This window comes from Peromyscus eremicus, chromosome X (assembly GCF_949786415.1).
Source record: "Peromyscus eremicus chromosome X, PerEre_H2_v1, whole genome shotgun sequence".
In the NCBI taxonomy this organism is placed as follows: domain Eukaryota; kingdom Metazoa; phylum Chordata; class Mammalia; order Rodentia; family Cricetidae; genus Peromyscus; species Peromyscus eremicus.
In genome coordinates this window covers 92,978,385-92,995,255 of record NC_081439.1, presented here as the reverse complement: position 1 = coordinate 92,995,255, position 16,871 = coordinate 92,978,385, and the positions used below count along the sequence as shown (strand labels likewise).

The following is a 16,871-nucleotide window of genomic DNA, read 5'->3' as shown; positions in this document are numbered from 1 at the left end:
CATGTTCGAAACCCGAGCTTTACCGGGCTGCCCTGGAGAAGGCAGATTTTCAGCATTTTTTTTAATTTGTCCTAGGCTGTCTTCCAGGAGTTGAGGGGGAAAAGGGCCAGAAATGTGTGTAATGACATAAATACAATCCGTGGGATTTACTTGCCTCTAGTGTATGTGCTTGCTTCTGCTTTTGTTCCTAAATGCGTTGAAATGATGTAGTTGTTCACGAGGCAATTAGAGGAAGATGTGCTCATTTCACACTCCCAGTTACTTGGTGGGTGGAGGAGAACGTCACTCAATGCAAAGCACTGTGCTTTTATGGTCTTTCTTTCAAGAACAGGACAGACTATACACCTCACTCTACTTTCTGCTTGCCCTGTAGGTCAGACAAAACTTTAGATGTGAAAGACAGACTTCTTATTAAGACAATCCTTAGTTGACAAAACTTTAGAAATGAAATTTTCCATGAGGTACATGTGACTTTTAATTTCTCTCGAAAAGACAGAAGTCCTAAGATGGGTCTGTGTGACCTATGGTCCTGTTACAGCTGCCCCCTTTACATGACTCCCATCATCTATTCATGGTAGTGGACATCATTGTATTGATTTTAAGGCCATGTAAAATTAAAACATTGTGCACGCATCGGCACTATCTTTTCCAAACTTCTTCAAGTTTCTAAATGGAAACTCTTCCTACAAAGCACCATCTTCTCAACCACACTTTTATTACTCCTCTATTTGCTTTCTCTATGAATTTTCACCTTGTAGGTCCTTCATATAAGTACAACCACACATTTCCCCTTTTGTGGCTGGCTAACTTCATTTCGTATAGTATTTCCAAGGATGATCTTTATTTTTGATGGACTGTTTTCTTTTTCTGCACTAAAGGAGGAATTTCATTTTATGAAAAAGGTCAAACTGGGTACATAGCATGGAATGAAGAATCTTTAGTTCTCAGATGAAAATGTCCCTTTCCCCCCACCCCCATATAGTAAGACACTTTTTAATGTGTAGTACTTCAGTAACCCAGTGTCTTTACACAGGTGTTTTACAGCTAGTGGCTAATTCTCCTGGTATCCCCCAGAGGGCTTTCCATGTTTTATAGGCAAGTCTTGAAGACACAGGGATGCTGTAGGGATTAGTTAAATGTGTGTGGCATAGTTTGCTGTATAAACTCACTCTCTGAAACTTAGTTGTCACTCCCTGCTCTTAACGTCCCCAGCTTTTACCTTCAATACCGCTCATTTAGCACTTAGCACACACTTGCTAGTTGTCTTTTTATGTATATCTTCTGGAAGGCAGGAGCCAAGTCTCGTACCTTTTTGTTTTTTTAGCCTTGTCCCTAATAGCACTTCAGTCTATGTTTGTTGATGTTGCCCTCTCCTTCCCTTTTAAGTAGAGCAGGCAATGCAGAGCTTTATAAATTCAAACTCAGTTTAAACAAACTGAAAGGTTTGCAGGGTAAAAACACAGAGGAAGTCTTGCATGGTGGGAGAGGAGGATCGCCCAAGACCTTAAGACACTTGGAAGACTCCAGGGGGGAAAACAGACTTACCTAAAAACCTATTGTTTGCCCCAGGCTAAGTCATAAATGACTCACACATCTCCTGATTCACCAGCAAAATTTCAATTTGTTGGTGAGTCAGGATCCAAGGTTTACATTTAGAGGCTCCAATAGCTGTGGGGAAGGCATCTTGGATATGTTTTAGAAGGCAACTTCAAGCGTAGGAGCTAGCATGTCACACTGAATTCACAGGCTTTTGCTACTGCAGTTTATTTTTCTGTGGTGACACAAGACTGGAAAGGGCCCTCTTAGTAAAAAAAAAAAAAAAAAAAAAAAAAAAAAAACTGAGTGAAAAGGTTTTGGTTGAGTTCAGAACAAAGTGGAGGTGAAGGTAGTGTTCCTGATCTGGAAGGCCATTGAAGATACATCATTGAATAAACAAATCCCAGGTATGCTGTGAGTGCTGACCCTACCTGTAAGAGAGAAAAAAAAACAAAACAAAACAAACAAAAAACAAAACTCACCACTGGTCACATCCCTTCTCATTTTACTTTCATCTTTCTATGTGCATGTTTTGCTTTTTCCATTTTAATTGCATTGTGGAGTTAACAAGTTTCCTTTCATAGTTATGACTAGTAGCAATCCCTCCAGATAGTCACATCACTTTAGTTCCTGTGTCCATGCTTCTAAATACAGAACAACCCTGCCTCGTAAACTAGACAATTCTATATTTTAAATACGCAAAAAACATTACTTTCCCCATGAAAAAAAATCACCCAAGTAACCTCTCTTCACACACAGAGTGAATCCTACTCAGAATCCATTTCGCTACAATGCCAGCCTCTGAATCAGCAGCTCCTAGCAGAACAGGCTGTACACTCTGCAGCAAGCCACCCACCTGCTACCTTTCATATACCCAGAGGGATATTAGGACACTTTTATCATGAAACAGTGTTTCTTTTGAGCATACCTTCTTTGGATTGCCTTGATCCATGGCACCTCCCAAGGCTCCCGTTGGGTAGGCTGGAATTGGATGCCCCACTTTCATTGGCATGACTTCATTATAACAGCTCTGAATGGATGGGAGCCTTTATACTTTTATTTGTTTCCAACTCAAATGTTTTCTAAGAAGTACAGATGTATAGAGAATGGTGGTTTCCATGGAAAATCTTTCCTCATATCTGTTTGTCAAGTTCACTTTAGTGATACACAGCATGATTTCCCTTTTCAGCATCAGCACCACAATAGCTTTAGGTCCTGGTGAAACTGCCAAACTGTTTGCAAAAGAAATCTCACCCACCCTGGTTAGAAGAGGGGTAATTTATTATTCTAACTGCAGGGAGCCAACTTCATATCCACCCTCAAAACTATAGGAAAAGAGTTGGCTTTTCAAAATAAAACCACAGAACTTCCAAGCCTGGATATAAATGCTTAAACACATAAGCTGGAGTCTCCACCATGTGAATCGTATAAGTGTGGAGTGATTTATAGAGTTTTTTTTTTTAACATATATTGCATTTTATTTTCACATCTGTACCACTAAGAACCTAGTACATGCCTTACAGGATTTTCTTACAGATAAGACAATTAGTCCTTTAAAAATCACACAGCTAAGTAATATGTGCCAGATCCCAGAGTGAATTCTTCCTTTGGTTCAACTTCCTTGTTATTTAGATTTTCCCTTTACTGCTTCTTTGTGTTTTCTTCTACCCAGATGTTAAATTGTAGATCCCTACCCCTCATCCCGTGTTCCACGATGTTGTTGTACTCAACTCTCCGAGCAATATGAATTTTCCGCAGCCAGGAAATGTGTGCACCACATTGACACTTCGTGTACTTTCCCTTTCCTGGTTTAATGAATTAAGAGGGAAAAGTTACCTATTCCCGGAGAGTTGGACAGTGATTTAAATAAAAAGTTATATCACAGTTGGCGAACGCCCTTTCACAAGACTGAGAAGTCAACCGTCTCGTCTATCTATTCTCAGAGGCTAGGGGAGCACAGAGAGCTAGACAATAGTCTCTTGTTTAGTTTTATTAATTTTGAGGGCGGGTGGGATCAAAGTATGAGATTGGCGACTGAAAGGACCAATCGTAGACCAATAGCAGGCGTGACTGGCCAATGAATAGATGCAAAAGAATGGTGGGTGGAACCTACTCAGGGCTGGCTCTCCGCTTGCCCAAGAGGCGGAGCTTCCTCCAAGCCCCACCCACCCCCTCGTGCCCCAGTGGCCGGCCTCTAGGAGGGGGCAAGGACCCCGGTGGAGATTTGGGGCAGGAGGCAGGGGAAGGTGTAAGGAGGTTGAGGCTGGGGGGGAGGGGTAACGGAAGTAAAGAGGGGGATCTTGTGGACTTTGACTTGAGCGGGCTGCCAGTTAGTCAAAGGAAACAGGGAGGTGTGGGGCGGGGATGGGGGAGTACGAAGGAGAGCTGCTCCTTCAATTTTGTGAAGCTGGCTTTGGTTCCGTGCTGCTTTTTCTGCATTTCTACGATTTTTCCTTCCTCCCGCGATGGGGCGGGGAGCTTCGCTGACTCTCCCACGCTACTCTGCTGCGCTGTCGCCGTAGATGATTAAAGTCTTGGAAAAAATGAAAACAAACAAAAAGACAAACCCCGTGCCTTTCTCCCGCTTTAATTCCTGCAAACACTATCAGCACTACCGCCACCAAGTCGAGTCCAGTGCGTGGGAGGACGAGAGCCAGCGAGTCATCCCGGCTCTCTCCTGGACTCCCAAACGTAGCTGATCAATTGTTTGAAAGTTCCCCGCCCAAAGGCCGTCTCTCCTCCTGGGGCGCCACCTCCTCCCCTTTGCCCGCCGGGCTCATGCGGACCTCCCGCCCGCCTCCCGCCCTGCTGGCCCCGCCCCCGGCCCTGCCCATTCCCTCTTCCACCTCCCTCCTTCTGGGCGGTCCTAGCTGCTCACCGCCAGAAGAAAAGGCACCCGTTCCTCCCCTCTTCTACCTCCCATCCTTTGCTCAGGAGCTGCCTTCATCGCAGTCACGCCCCTTCCTTCCGAGGAGCGTTCCGGCTGCGTTCGCTGGTAGACCCCTGAATTACTCCTCCGTCTCCGTTCTCTTTCGTCTCTTCTCTTAGTTCTCACTGCCTTCCCCCCCTCACCACCACCTCCAGCCTTTCTCGCCTACCACTATCCGCTGCTCCACCCTCCGGCCCGGTATCCTGCTTGCCTGTCCACTGCGACCAAGGAAAGACCCGAGGGAGCAGCGAGGTGGGGAGTAGCCGGGACCTGGGGCTTCCTCCCTACCCATCCCCGGCCTCTGGCCCGGGACGGAACCCACTTGAGCCAGCAGAGAGAGTCGTCACCTTGTCTTCATTGCCTTCGGGGGTAGGAGAAACGTCGTTACTTTTTGCAGGGAACTGGGGCAGTAGTCTGTGGTGTTATGAACTTGATCATGCCCTTATTTGTGAGTGGGTTTTTATATGTGCCTGTGGGGATTGCCTGTATGTTCTACTTTCTTTGCTGTTGGCCTTGAGTTTTCTGAGATGTGCAAGAAGTTTAAAACAGTTTAAAAGTATGGACTCCTCTTCTACTTCTAGGAGAAGATGCTGGAAGGTACCACGGCTGACGCTCCTTTATTGCCTCCCCGGGTTCTTGTAGGTCCCTACTGAATCGGTCACTGAAGGAACTAAAGACCTTAACTAAGTTAGGGACTCTGAGGTCTGCCTTTAGTCCTGCTTGCAGGCTTGCCCCTTATCTCAGATAGCTAGATAGCTTTCTTTTAAGTGCTTAGGCTTGGGGTGGGAGCTCACCCTCCCTGACCTCGGGGCCATGAATTCTTCAAGTTTTAAAATGTGGAAGTAATGTACCACATAGCTACATGCTTTATGCACGCATGTGTGTTTCTGTGGTGGTGGTGGTGGTGGTGGTGGTGGTGGCGGTGGTGGTGGTGGTGAGGTTCGGGAAGCGGATTCAGCCGTTATTTGCTTCGTAAGATCTGAAGAGTTTAATAAGTAGTTTTGCAAGATCACGCAGGTGTTTGTTTTAAGGTCCGAGCCTTGGGCACTTCAGTTCACCAACAGCAAGATTATCTTCATAGATAGGTGAAAATGAAGAAACGGGACAGGAGTAGGGAAAATGACAGATTTTATAGACTGAGCAGTCCCCGATGATTGCCACTAATAAATAATAGTATGCTAATAATTTTCAGCAAGGGACTGAATACAAATTAATGAAAGGTGAACGGGAAAGATTCGAGAAAGCCTTTTCTGTTAATGTCCCTTGCCTCCATGAAGAGTCGATGTCAGGAGACAGTTTAAAACTTGTATGACTATATCCTTTTCTTCCCATTTAGAGAGAAAAAAAATTAATCACCATAATCTCTAGGGATGAAGGGCTAAGGATATGTAAGTCTTCTTGGGTTTGGCCACGTGAAACTTTCTTTCTCGGGTCAGCTTTTGTGAAGCCTCCTCAGACCTTTCAGTACCCTCATTCAGTAGCTAAGAATAGTTAGAAATGCCATTTTGGACATGGGGTAAATTGTCACCTATCTCCTACCTCTCTTAGGTTGGGCAAGTCCCACAAGCTTATGAGACTGGTTGTGTTGAAAGACTTGTTACTGAGATGTCCCCAATCTATTGCTTATTCTTTAGGGAACAAATCATTTACATATATTTTAAACTAATTTTCTTTGGTTGATTTTTAACTGGGGTGAGGGTCGGGTGAGAAGTTAGGAAGGTAGAGAAGGGATGTTACAATGTTACACGGTGACAATTTTAAAGGCTATCATGTTTCAGATCAGCTGGGAGGAAACGGCTGGCCTGACCAGACGAAATTTTAAAACTGCCCTGGGACATTTTAATAGCCAGGTGGTTGTAGAGTAGTGGCATCTATTTACAGACGATAACTCAGGTTCCAACTATTCTGTATGGGTTCGCCTGGTGTCATTTACAGACACTTTCTGGCGCTACATCATACTTCATTTTAAGTTAGTTACTTCTTTCTTTGGAAAAGTTTGTGTCTCTGTAAAATTGAAAGTTTTTTTTTCTTCTTTCTAATTCACAGCCTAGGTGCAAAGTAAACGTGTAACTCCACCTGTATGTACAGTAAGTTTTACATGGGCATCGTAAATCCCTTTCCTGGATGAAAAGTAGTTTAAAAAGAGATTTTTAGCAATTCATATTTGACATTGAGATTTGGACCTTAAAGTGTACTTTTTCATTTATGAACTAAGGTTTATTAGACTAATGACTAACTCAAGGAGTTTTCTGAGGTCGACTTTCCTTCATTCTCTATTTGTATAGAATGAACTAGACTCCAGAATGCTAATAGGAAGAGCGAAGGATGGATACTTTGACTTTGAGGTCCCATTGAGTGCCAGCATTCTAAGTGGGTACATCTGCTTCTGGGCCTCTCCGAAGAGCTCTCTCCCAGGGCCTGTGCCTTCTTTAAAAGGGTGTCTTTGTAATTAAGCAGCCCTTCCCCCCAACTCCCTTCTTCTTTTGATCCAGTTTTTTAGGCTTATTTTCCATTTGGAGACAAGAGGAGTTTCTCACACCCTCCTGCTCCCCTCTTAACATTTCTTTTCCTTTATCCCAGAAAATCACACCCCACCACCAAGTTCTCAGGATGGTTTGCAGTTTTGTTTTGTTTGGGACAGAGGGAGTGTTACCAGTGAGGAGGAGTAGAGGATATAGTCCCTCTTGGGAAATGCTTGTGGCCAGGTAGCCTCCTCCATGGAGACTGAACATTTGGAATGCATGAGAACAGTCTATTCTTCAAGACTCTCTGGTAGAAATTGTCCTTTGCACCCATTAAGCCCAGCTTAAACCCACTGAAAGGGGTGGAGAGAGGTGTGTGTGGTCGGGCCTAGCCTTTTAGGATGGTAAATGTTTCCAAATCTCCTATTACATCACCTCCTTCTCCCATGGATTCAGTGGGTTTAGAGATCTGCGTGACAAGTTAATTAGCTGGGGACTGAACCAATTTGTTTAGAATTGTGATCTATTGATTTCCTGTCCCCAGGAATTTTTGTTGGTGTTTTACTATGATGTGTTGTCTTTAGCATTACTTTTCATTCCTTGTTGCCTTTTGTGGACTTTGGTCCAAAAATCTAGGTTCCCACCCCCAAGTCAAAGGTTAGAATTTAGTTGCAGGAACTAAGGGGGTATTAAACAGGCTGAGGTACCGCATTACTCTCCTCCATGGTGGGTTTCTGACCCTTTCTAAGGAAGTTGCCCCTTCCACATACACCACACACAATCTGAACAAAAAAAGAAAGAAAGAAAGAAAATGAAAGAAAGTAGAAGGTCATTTGCTTTATAAAAGCATCTACACAGGCTCCCTTGAACAGAACTAGCTTTCCTAGTTAAGTGTCTTTAAACTATGACTTGCTAGGTTAAAAGAAAAAAAAAACACCTCAATGTAACTGGGCTTTCTCAGGACCATATTTATTGCATAAAGGACTACATTAGCATTTGCTGTGTTGATTATTGCCTGAACTAAATGAAGCTATTATTGGGCTTTTGAAGCCTTTTGTTATACGGTATGGAGTTAATTGTCTATATCATTCTGGCTTGTAATAATGCTGGCCGCATTAGACTCAGCCCACACATGCTTGTAGGAAGCAGTTAGCATTACTTTCTGGAACAAATCTAACTTTTCAGATTTTGAATGTCTAAGGATGAGACTCTCCACCTCATTTTGGTAAAATATTTTCTTGCCAGTTATTATATTTGACTAGCCCAAGGACCTAGAACGTTGTTTTTTGTTTGTTTGTTTGTTGTTTTTGCAAATAATAGCCACGGGTACCATTTTAAATATGAGTCTATGACAGGCTTTCCAGGTGAGTCATTTGGGGAGAGGAACCTGGGCTTCAGCAGAGTCTCCTCCACTGTACATTGTGGGGATTGGACAGGGTGATTTTTGACTGTCATTTCTCAAAAGTTCATGATTGTCTTTTGAGGCTTCACTACAATCCTGTACTCATCCTGTGTGGGTGGGTGAGGGGTGGGGTGGGGTGGGGATGAGTCTGTAATAATGTATCTATAGGAACGGGCTTTATATTTTAGCGGTTATCAAATAATAAACCCAAGACTCTGGACAAAACTTCAAGAATCCCATTAAGTTTTTCTCTGGTCCCTCTGCTAATGTGAATTTTCCATAGTTTGGATCATAGGAGTATGTAATGTTACCTTTAGGTAAGAGTGTGTCACAGACAAAGCTTTGTAAGCTGGTGCAGAGTAATGGAGAAAGAAGCAAAAGGAGCCATAAACATTTTCTAAGGCCAGGCAGTGGTGGCACACGCCTTTAATCCCAGCACTCTGGAGGCAGAGCCAGGCGGATCTCTGTGGGTTCAAGGCTAGCCTGGTCTACAGAGCGAGATCCAGGACAGTCACCAAAACTACACGGAGAAAGCCTGTCTCGAAAAACAACAACAACAAAAGCAAACAAACAAAAGAAGCAGAGGGAGCACAGGTGAAGAATCTCATACATTTTGATTTTGTTCCCAGAATTCCCGGATGGACAAATAGGTTTAAGTGAGCTCTAAACACTTTCTGGGACTTAGAAATAGTTCATCTGTGTATGTAGCAAGCCCATTAATGCTATTCTTCTGCCCTTTGTTTACACTCTTCCACTTAAAGAAAAACCAAACCAGAACCCAATGTCTACTTGTCTAAAGCAGTGGAAATTAGTTTTAAATTGCTGCATCATGATATCTCAAGATAATATCAATGGGGGTGGACTGGGAAGGATCCAGAACGAGGAAAGGGGAGCAGGAAGGCCCAGATATGATGCTTGTTTGATAGCTTCAAAAATAATGTTTTCAGACTGGGGAAAAAAATCGAGAAAACTGAAGTTTGTAGGCAACTAAACACACCACATATAGGTACAGTAGAGTGGTCCACACACAAAGCGTTACTTTATTTGAGACCTTCAGTACATAGAGAAACTTAAGTTTCATGGACCTTTAATTATCTTTTAATAAATAAGATATAATCTGTGTGTGATATCTGATTTTTGATAGACTCATTCCTGGTAAACTAGTGGCTCTTCACAAGTTGAATGAAAATTTTTTTCAGCCAATGTATAAACAGCGAAGTCTAAGTCAAATCCATGTTGAAAGTTCCAAGTGAAGTACAGGCACATGCTTCATACTTTGTGCTTCTGGGGGAAGAAATGCAGGTGGATTTACTTGGTAATAGTTCCTAATGCAAATCAATCCCTCTCTCTCTGTCCCCACCTCTTGACATTTGTGAAGTTACTTTCACTCTTTCTGTGGCTGCCTGCAATGGCATTAGTCTGTGTGACTTGATGCCAGGATTTGGGATTCTCTGCCCAGCCCCTCTCTGACTTGCCATGTGACCAAGGGGAGCTGAATTAGCTGCTCTAAGCTTCAGTTACCCTTCTGGGAAGAGAGGATATTAATACTTCACAGGGGTGTTTAGGCATGCTTCATATTGGGCACATGCTTTGAGGTCATTGGATGAAAGGTGTTTGCGTGATGGCAGAGCAGGCTTAGTATACGGTCCTGAGCAGGTGTTCATGTCTAATGAGCTTTTGCTCTTTTAGAGCATACATACAGCGCCCTTTGGTGCCCTGTAGCCTTACTGAGTATAATTAAGATTGACCCTACATTTGTGTTATTGACCCTCTCAGTGTTTAAGAAAATTAAACATTTTCATACTCTGTGATAGGTTGAGGTAAAATAGAGGGACAGTAGTGACTATCAGGATGAGGAAAATAGTTTAAGAAAGAGACATTAGTTGGAACGCACCCTAGTGACCAGTGAATTCTTGAAAGCACCTTCAAACTGAGTAAAGCAAAGTTTGATGTGTCGGTTTTAAGGGAGAAAGTTTTGAGTGATCTTTGCCTGTGACAAATACTGGTGATAGCCAGTAACTGAAACCCAGCTATTGTAGTGTTTTGTGCACAGCTGGTTTTTATTAATGGGGGAATATTTATGCTTGCTCTACAATCCGTGGCTCATTTCCATGTGTATGTCAGAACTTAAATACCCCCAAAGGCAACATTAAGATAACATTAAATGTAAATGTGGCCAAGCTAGAAAGGGTGGATTTTGGGGGGTATCTCCCTTATATTTATTGGTGTTGTTTTAGATTACAATAACTAGTCACCTTTACACACTGATGCTGATCTTTTCCCTTCTTATAATATCCCATAGTAAACTTTACATTTTGATACTTTTGATACGGACAAGTGATTAGCTCCCCACTTTATGATGCAGATGAAACTGATGTATGTATTTTTAAGAGCATTTTTTCCCAGCACATGCTTCTCATTATCCGAGAGGCCTGGACTCAATCAGTAAAGGAGCAGAGAAACCACATAATTGAGAGGAGAATGACGGTGGTGCATACTTGGAATATTTGTGGGAAGGGGATTGCTGACATCAGAAAATGTAGTGGCCTGAGTGTTAACAGCATTGAAGAGAAATCAGCTTTCTGTGTTTCTGTATATTGAGAATTATTTTAAGGTGATACAAATATGGGCCAGGTTTGACATCTTTTATGAAGTTGTCCTGGAAACTTTGATGAAGGTTGTTAGAGAAACGTTCAATTAAAACCTTCGCTGTTAGGAAGCTAATTAGCTCATCCTTTACTCATTTTAGTTGTTTTCAAGATGTGCTGATTTGCATTGAATTAGTGACATCCTCTCTCATGTGATAGCGAATTAAGATAAAAAAAAATTGCAGATGAGGAAAATCAGTTAGACTGCCAATTTTGAAGAAATCGAATTCCTCTGTTACCTTTGGGCTTTCTGTTCAGATCTGTGTTTTACTCGTTTATACAGTGATCCCATTTTAATTTAGTATCTGCTTTTACCTTGTGGCTCATGAGTTGTGAACCACAACTTACTAATGGGAGTTCTCTGTGTGAATTGGGGAAATACAATGGATCATAACACATCATTTATTAAGGTAATAGTCTGTCTTCTTTTCTTCTATGATTTTCTTCTCTCTTTTTCTGTTTATCCCTACGTGTGTGTGTGTGTGTGTGTGTGTGTGTGTGTTTGTGTGTTTGCCTGAGTCCATGCATATGTCAGGGGTAGGAGATGGAGAGAGAGAGAGAGAGAGAGAGAGAGAGAGAGAGAGAGAGAGAGAGAGAGAAAGGGAGGGAGGGAGGGAGGGAGAGAGGGAGGGAGAGAGAGAGAGAGAGAGAGAGAGAGAGAGAGAGAGAGAGAGAGAGAGAGAGAGAGAGAGAGAGGAAGCAGATTGTTTTCTAAAGCAAACAGTTTTTGGAGCTAAAAAAATACTGATGACCGGCTTTACCCTCTAGAGCATTCTTTTTGCCAGAGGCTGCCAATTAGGATTGTGTAGGGCAGTGTGGTAAGTTTTCTGACCCGATTGTTTCTGTGACCAGGTTAAGCACTTCTTCCTTGGTAGCATGAAGGGGAAGGGTTGGGGTGGGGCTAACCATAAGCACAAGCTTCCTAATAGTTTCTATATTAGGGAAATAAATATTGGCTTCTGAGATTTCAGGGCCATGTGCAGAAGTATAGATATTCTAATGGCGGGATCAAATATAAAGTCTACTTTGAGCCTCCCTTCCCTCCATAGCTTGTAGGAGATGGTCATTCTTTATACACAGTCCCTGATGCCTTCCCCACGGGCCACGCCTGCATTAGTTTCTGTTAGTGGGGCAGTTGCTTAGGCTACATGATGTGTGGCATAACTGATCTTACGCTAGTCCTTCTTTGAGAAGGCAGGGTCTAGATTCAGTTCTACAAGGCAACACTTTGCGGTTCTCGCAGATCAGCAGCAGGAGGAGGGGCTGCCTCTGTCTGAGGAGGAGAGTGACTCAGGTTCTTTGGCATGAAGATATAAAACACTGGCTCTTATCCATGCACCTGCTGGATGCCACACCTGCAGTCGGCACCTGAGCCCCACTCAGACACAAAAAACCCTGACTGAAGGCAAATGGGGCTTCTTTCCCAAGTTGTACGGCAAAATGGGGGACTCGAATTATGTCAGCACAACACTCACGAGTGTTAGATGGAGCCAGTTGTCCTGTTCGCGTGGGGAAATGTCTTAATACTTTATTGTAGATGAAACAAACTTACTTAGACTGCTGAGGGGATTTGGCTCTTTGAATGAGTTTCTCTTATTTTAAATTAAAATTAAAATGTAATTAAAGAATTTCTGTTGTAAACTGTCTTGTTCAAAACCAGACAAGAAGTCTTTCTTTTACCTGAACATAGGGCAGGAACTCAAGATTTGGTTTCTGATCCTGACCCTACTGGTGAGCACCAGTGAAACCTTGATGCAGTTAGTTAACATTAGCTCTCTGCTCGGGACTTGGGTTTCTCCCGTTGTAAAGTGGAGTTGGTCACATTTGTCTTTACTTCCACCCACAGCTGCTGAGAAGGCTAACAGAAGTGAAAGAACCAGTGACTCTTTAGAAAGAAGGCTGAGAAACTAAAGGTAATAATAATGTTAGTATTCTATGTCTTTTATACCTTTTCTTCTGTTGTAGCTTCTATCAAAATCTTTGGAAAGTTATTGTTCACTCTTTATGCACTTATTGAGCACACTGAATACACGAGTTACTGGTTTAGGTACTGGGCTAGAAATAGCATACACTCATCCCACGTCCTCCAAGATCTCATATTCGAGCCACTTGCCTGTCCATTTCTGGCCCAACTTGCTGTGACTTCTTCCTGGACACTGAGAAGCACAAATGACTAGAATTACCTTCTTTTATGTCTCTGAATTACTGCTGAGGACTTACATCCCTGAAGCAAGGTCTGCTTGATTGAATTTATACAGAGGAGGTGACCTGAGAGTAAACAGAGGAATTGGTTTCACGTTTCCAACGTACATGATCCTCAAATGACTGTTTTCTTCGAGGGTCCATAATTCTTTTGGCCTTGGTGAATTCTGTTCTTATTCTGTGGTCCAGCTCTCTCTTACGACTTTTTAGCACTGAAATATACACCAATGACTTCCAAAGATATATTTCAGTATGTCTTTGAAATCATGTTGGTCCCCAAATTCAGTACCTTCTACTCAGCTCAGAGATTTTTTTCTTTGTGCATTGTCAGAGATAATAGTTCATAGTTCTGTGTTCTATAAAACTATTAGGTTAGACTCACCTTTCCTGAGACCTCTTGTTTCCCCAGGTCAGATTATTTGTCATTTTTTTTTCTACTCCAGTGTCTTCTTGGTATAAGTGAAATCTAAACACTTTTAGCTATAGTAAATGCTCACTAAATGTTGGGGAATAATACACTGTGATTAGTGCTAAAATTGAGCTATATACAAAGGACCATGGGAACATAAAGAGAACAGAACTCATTTTTCTATACTGAGCAGAATTCAGGGCAGGCAAGAAATGGAGAGGGATTAGTGAAAATCTTTGAAGGAGTGCCTGAACTACACTTCTCTGAGAGTTCTGGAAAAGAAGTGAAAAAAAGAAACGCCCATCATGTGAAGCCAGGGACATCTCTGGTCTGCTGCCTTCCTTCCCTACCTAAAACCTAAAACCTAGGTGGTTTTTTAATGGTCAAATATGTGCATAATCTTGTGTCTATAACACATTGGTCATTTAAACAGGTGGCATTTATTCATATTATTAAATCAGGTCACCCTTTAAGGTGCTACTTTCATTGAAGCTGCAAATAGAGGCATGCACAGAGATGCCCTGCTCATATACATTTAGTTTTATATAGCAACACACCCATTAGGATACATTGAAGATTGGGATCTCAAAACTAAAAAATTCTGTTCTCAGAAAGTAACAGGCTGGGTCACTAGAACTGAATGTCTTCAAGCTGACTGTCAGACCTTTCCAAGGGCAAAAATGAAAGATGATATAAGCCATTACAGGCCATGAACCTGTTCTCACCCATCTGATGTTCTTACTAATTAGCTTCTTGGCCAAGTGGCAATTTGGGGCAAGTGCATGCAAGCTAGATTCCTCGGGGAGCCCACATTCCACTCTCTGCCATTTCAAAAGTCACTGAGGTCCTCCACTGCTTCTCTTGGCTTTAGTTTCTCAGTGTCCCCAGAGCCCTGCTCTGACCTGGTGGAGAAACGGGGGCAGAAGAACATTCTATTAAGTGAAAGAAAGATTTCATGGGCTTTGATGTTCTGCTACTTTTTCTTTGTTTATTTATTTTTAATGGATTGTCACAAACATTTGTGCTCCTTGACCCATTAATTTCACTTGTGAGATTGTATCATTAAGAAACAATATTTATTGTATCATTAAGAAACAATATTTATTAGGATTAAGATTTTATTAATAGCATTAAGAAAATATATTTTTCAAAAATATGGCAAAGGGTTAAATCACAAAGATGTTTTTATAACATTATTTAGACTAGCACAAAATTGGAAACCATTTGACTATCTTAATTGGAAAATGGGTAAGTGCATCTTGATACACTCATTTAATGGACTCTTACATGACCATTACAATATTTGTTATGATGTCTATGCCAAAACATAGGTAAAAGGCTTGTATTATTATATATTATGGGTATATTAATATTTCTTTGTGCTGGTTGTGATGGTTCATACTTGTAATCCCAGCACTGGGTAAACTGAGTAGAATGATTGCCATAAGTTTAAGGCCAGCATGGACTACATAGTGAGTTCCAGGTTGGTCTGGGATACACAGTGAGACCCTGTCTCCAAAAACAAAAACAAGTGTTTTTCATTGCTTTGCAAAGGTCTAAATAGAACGTTCAAAAATATTAACAATGCTGAAGTACTGCATTTATAAGTGATTTATCTTCATTATTATAAATATTTGCATGCTGTGTTTATGTTGTTTATAAAAATAATGTGTAAATAACAATACCATAGTGGGGAGGAGATTGTTAAGGCAGCGGGTATTTAGGTAGATTCTTAAATCTTCCTTTTATGTTCATCCTGATTTTACGGATCCCTTATAGTTTTCCTGAGGTATTAAGTGGCGAGATTCTTTATAAATGAATGTATATTAGAAGATAAAGAGTGGCAGGGACAGGATTCACCCTACTGGGTTTCACTGGCCCCTCCACTGTCTACGTCATAATTTTGTTGCCCATTAATATGTTTGGGTCAGTTGCTTCAGAGCAAGATAAACGAAAGTGTAAGTGGGATAAAAAAAAAAAAAAAGGCCAATTCTAGTCTGGCCATGATTACTCAGAGGTTAAGGCACCTGCCTCTGAGAAGACTTGAGTTCCTTCTCCGGGATCTGCACGGTAGAAGAAGACAAATAACTCCAGCAAGTTGAAGTCTGATCTTCACATGTACAACATGGTGTACATGCCCACACACTGGTGTATAAATGCGCGTGCACACACACGCGCGCACACACAGACTAAATAAATAAATAGATTGATAAATAAAAAATAAACAAATTAAAATGTAATAAGTTTTTAAATGAATTAATTGTTTTAGAAACAGATTTCTCACATGATCCTCAGTAAGAGCTGAAAATTTCAAGGCCTTACAGTAATTTTCCAACATGATATAGGCAATGAATGACATAGGAAAGAATCAGTGCCCATTCTTCACTTACAAATTTCCTGAGCAAGAACAAGTGCCTATCTGGTATGCAAGTTACAGGACTGTGGGCCATTAAGTGATCTCCAAAGAGTCTGGCCGTTGATGGCTTAAGAAACCCTGCACCAATAACTGAGATTTATTTATTTATTACGTGTACAGCATATGTGACTGCAGGCCAGAAGAGGGCACCAGATCTCATTACAGATGGTTGTGAGCCACCATGTGGGTGCTGGGAATTGAACTCAGGACCTCTGGAAGAGCAGTCAGTGCTCTTAACCTCTGAGCCATCTCTCCAGCCCGCAAATAGGGACTTTAAATCAAACAACTTTCATAAATTTTTTAAAGCATTCTAGAAAAAAACACTAAATCGACGTAAGTATAGTAATAGTTAACTTTTTTTGAGTCTTTACTGTGTGTGTAAGGATTCATGCTTAATACTTTATATGGAATACCTCTACTTCTCTTAATCTTAATAACAATCTTAGGTTATGTGGACACCATTGATCCTAATTTGTAGGTGATGTCACAGAGACACATGGAGGTAAAGAAAATATGGATGAGATCAATTAATGAAGACCTTGATTTGGGATTTGAACTTGAGAAGTGAGACTCGAGAGCCCTTGCCTGTGGTGCTTTTACCTGTGAAACTCAGTGATATCCTATGCAAAGAACTGAATGTGTGCTTTGTGTTGCAAGGTTTCTTGGGAAAGGTAGTGTCTATGAGAGATCAGGCCATTAAGTGGCCCAACTTGAGATCATATGTGAATCTCCTGGGGCTTCCTGGCTTTGTTGTTAGATTTATTTATTTGAAGGGGTGTTTAGCCTGTATGTATTTGTGCATTATGTGCATGCAGTGCCTGTGGTGGCCAGGAGATGTTGTATAATACCATGGAACTGGAGTTACAG

At 41.7% G+C, this 16,871-nt stretch overlaps 1 protein-coding gene across 5 annotated transcripts in view; it reads left to right on the top strand.

The window, feature by feature from the left end:
• Positions 1–4,411: 4,411 nt before the first annotated feature.
• Positions 4,412–16,871, top strand: part of Amot (angiomotin) — a 60,226-nt gene continuing 47,766 nt past the window's right edge. For 2 of the 5 annotated variants that reach the window (XM_059250088.1, XM_059250086.1), the window contains exons 1-2: positions 4,412–4,717; positions 12,824–12,890. The gene's annotated coding sequence lies outside the window, so the exon portion shown is untranslated. Of the gene's footprint in view, positions 4,835–12,823; positions 12,891–16,871 lie in introns of all 5 variants that reach the window. The other 3 variants (XM_059250087.1, XM_059250085.1, XM_059250089.1) reach the window with 2 other exon arrangements.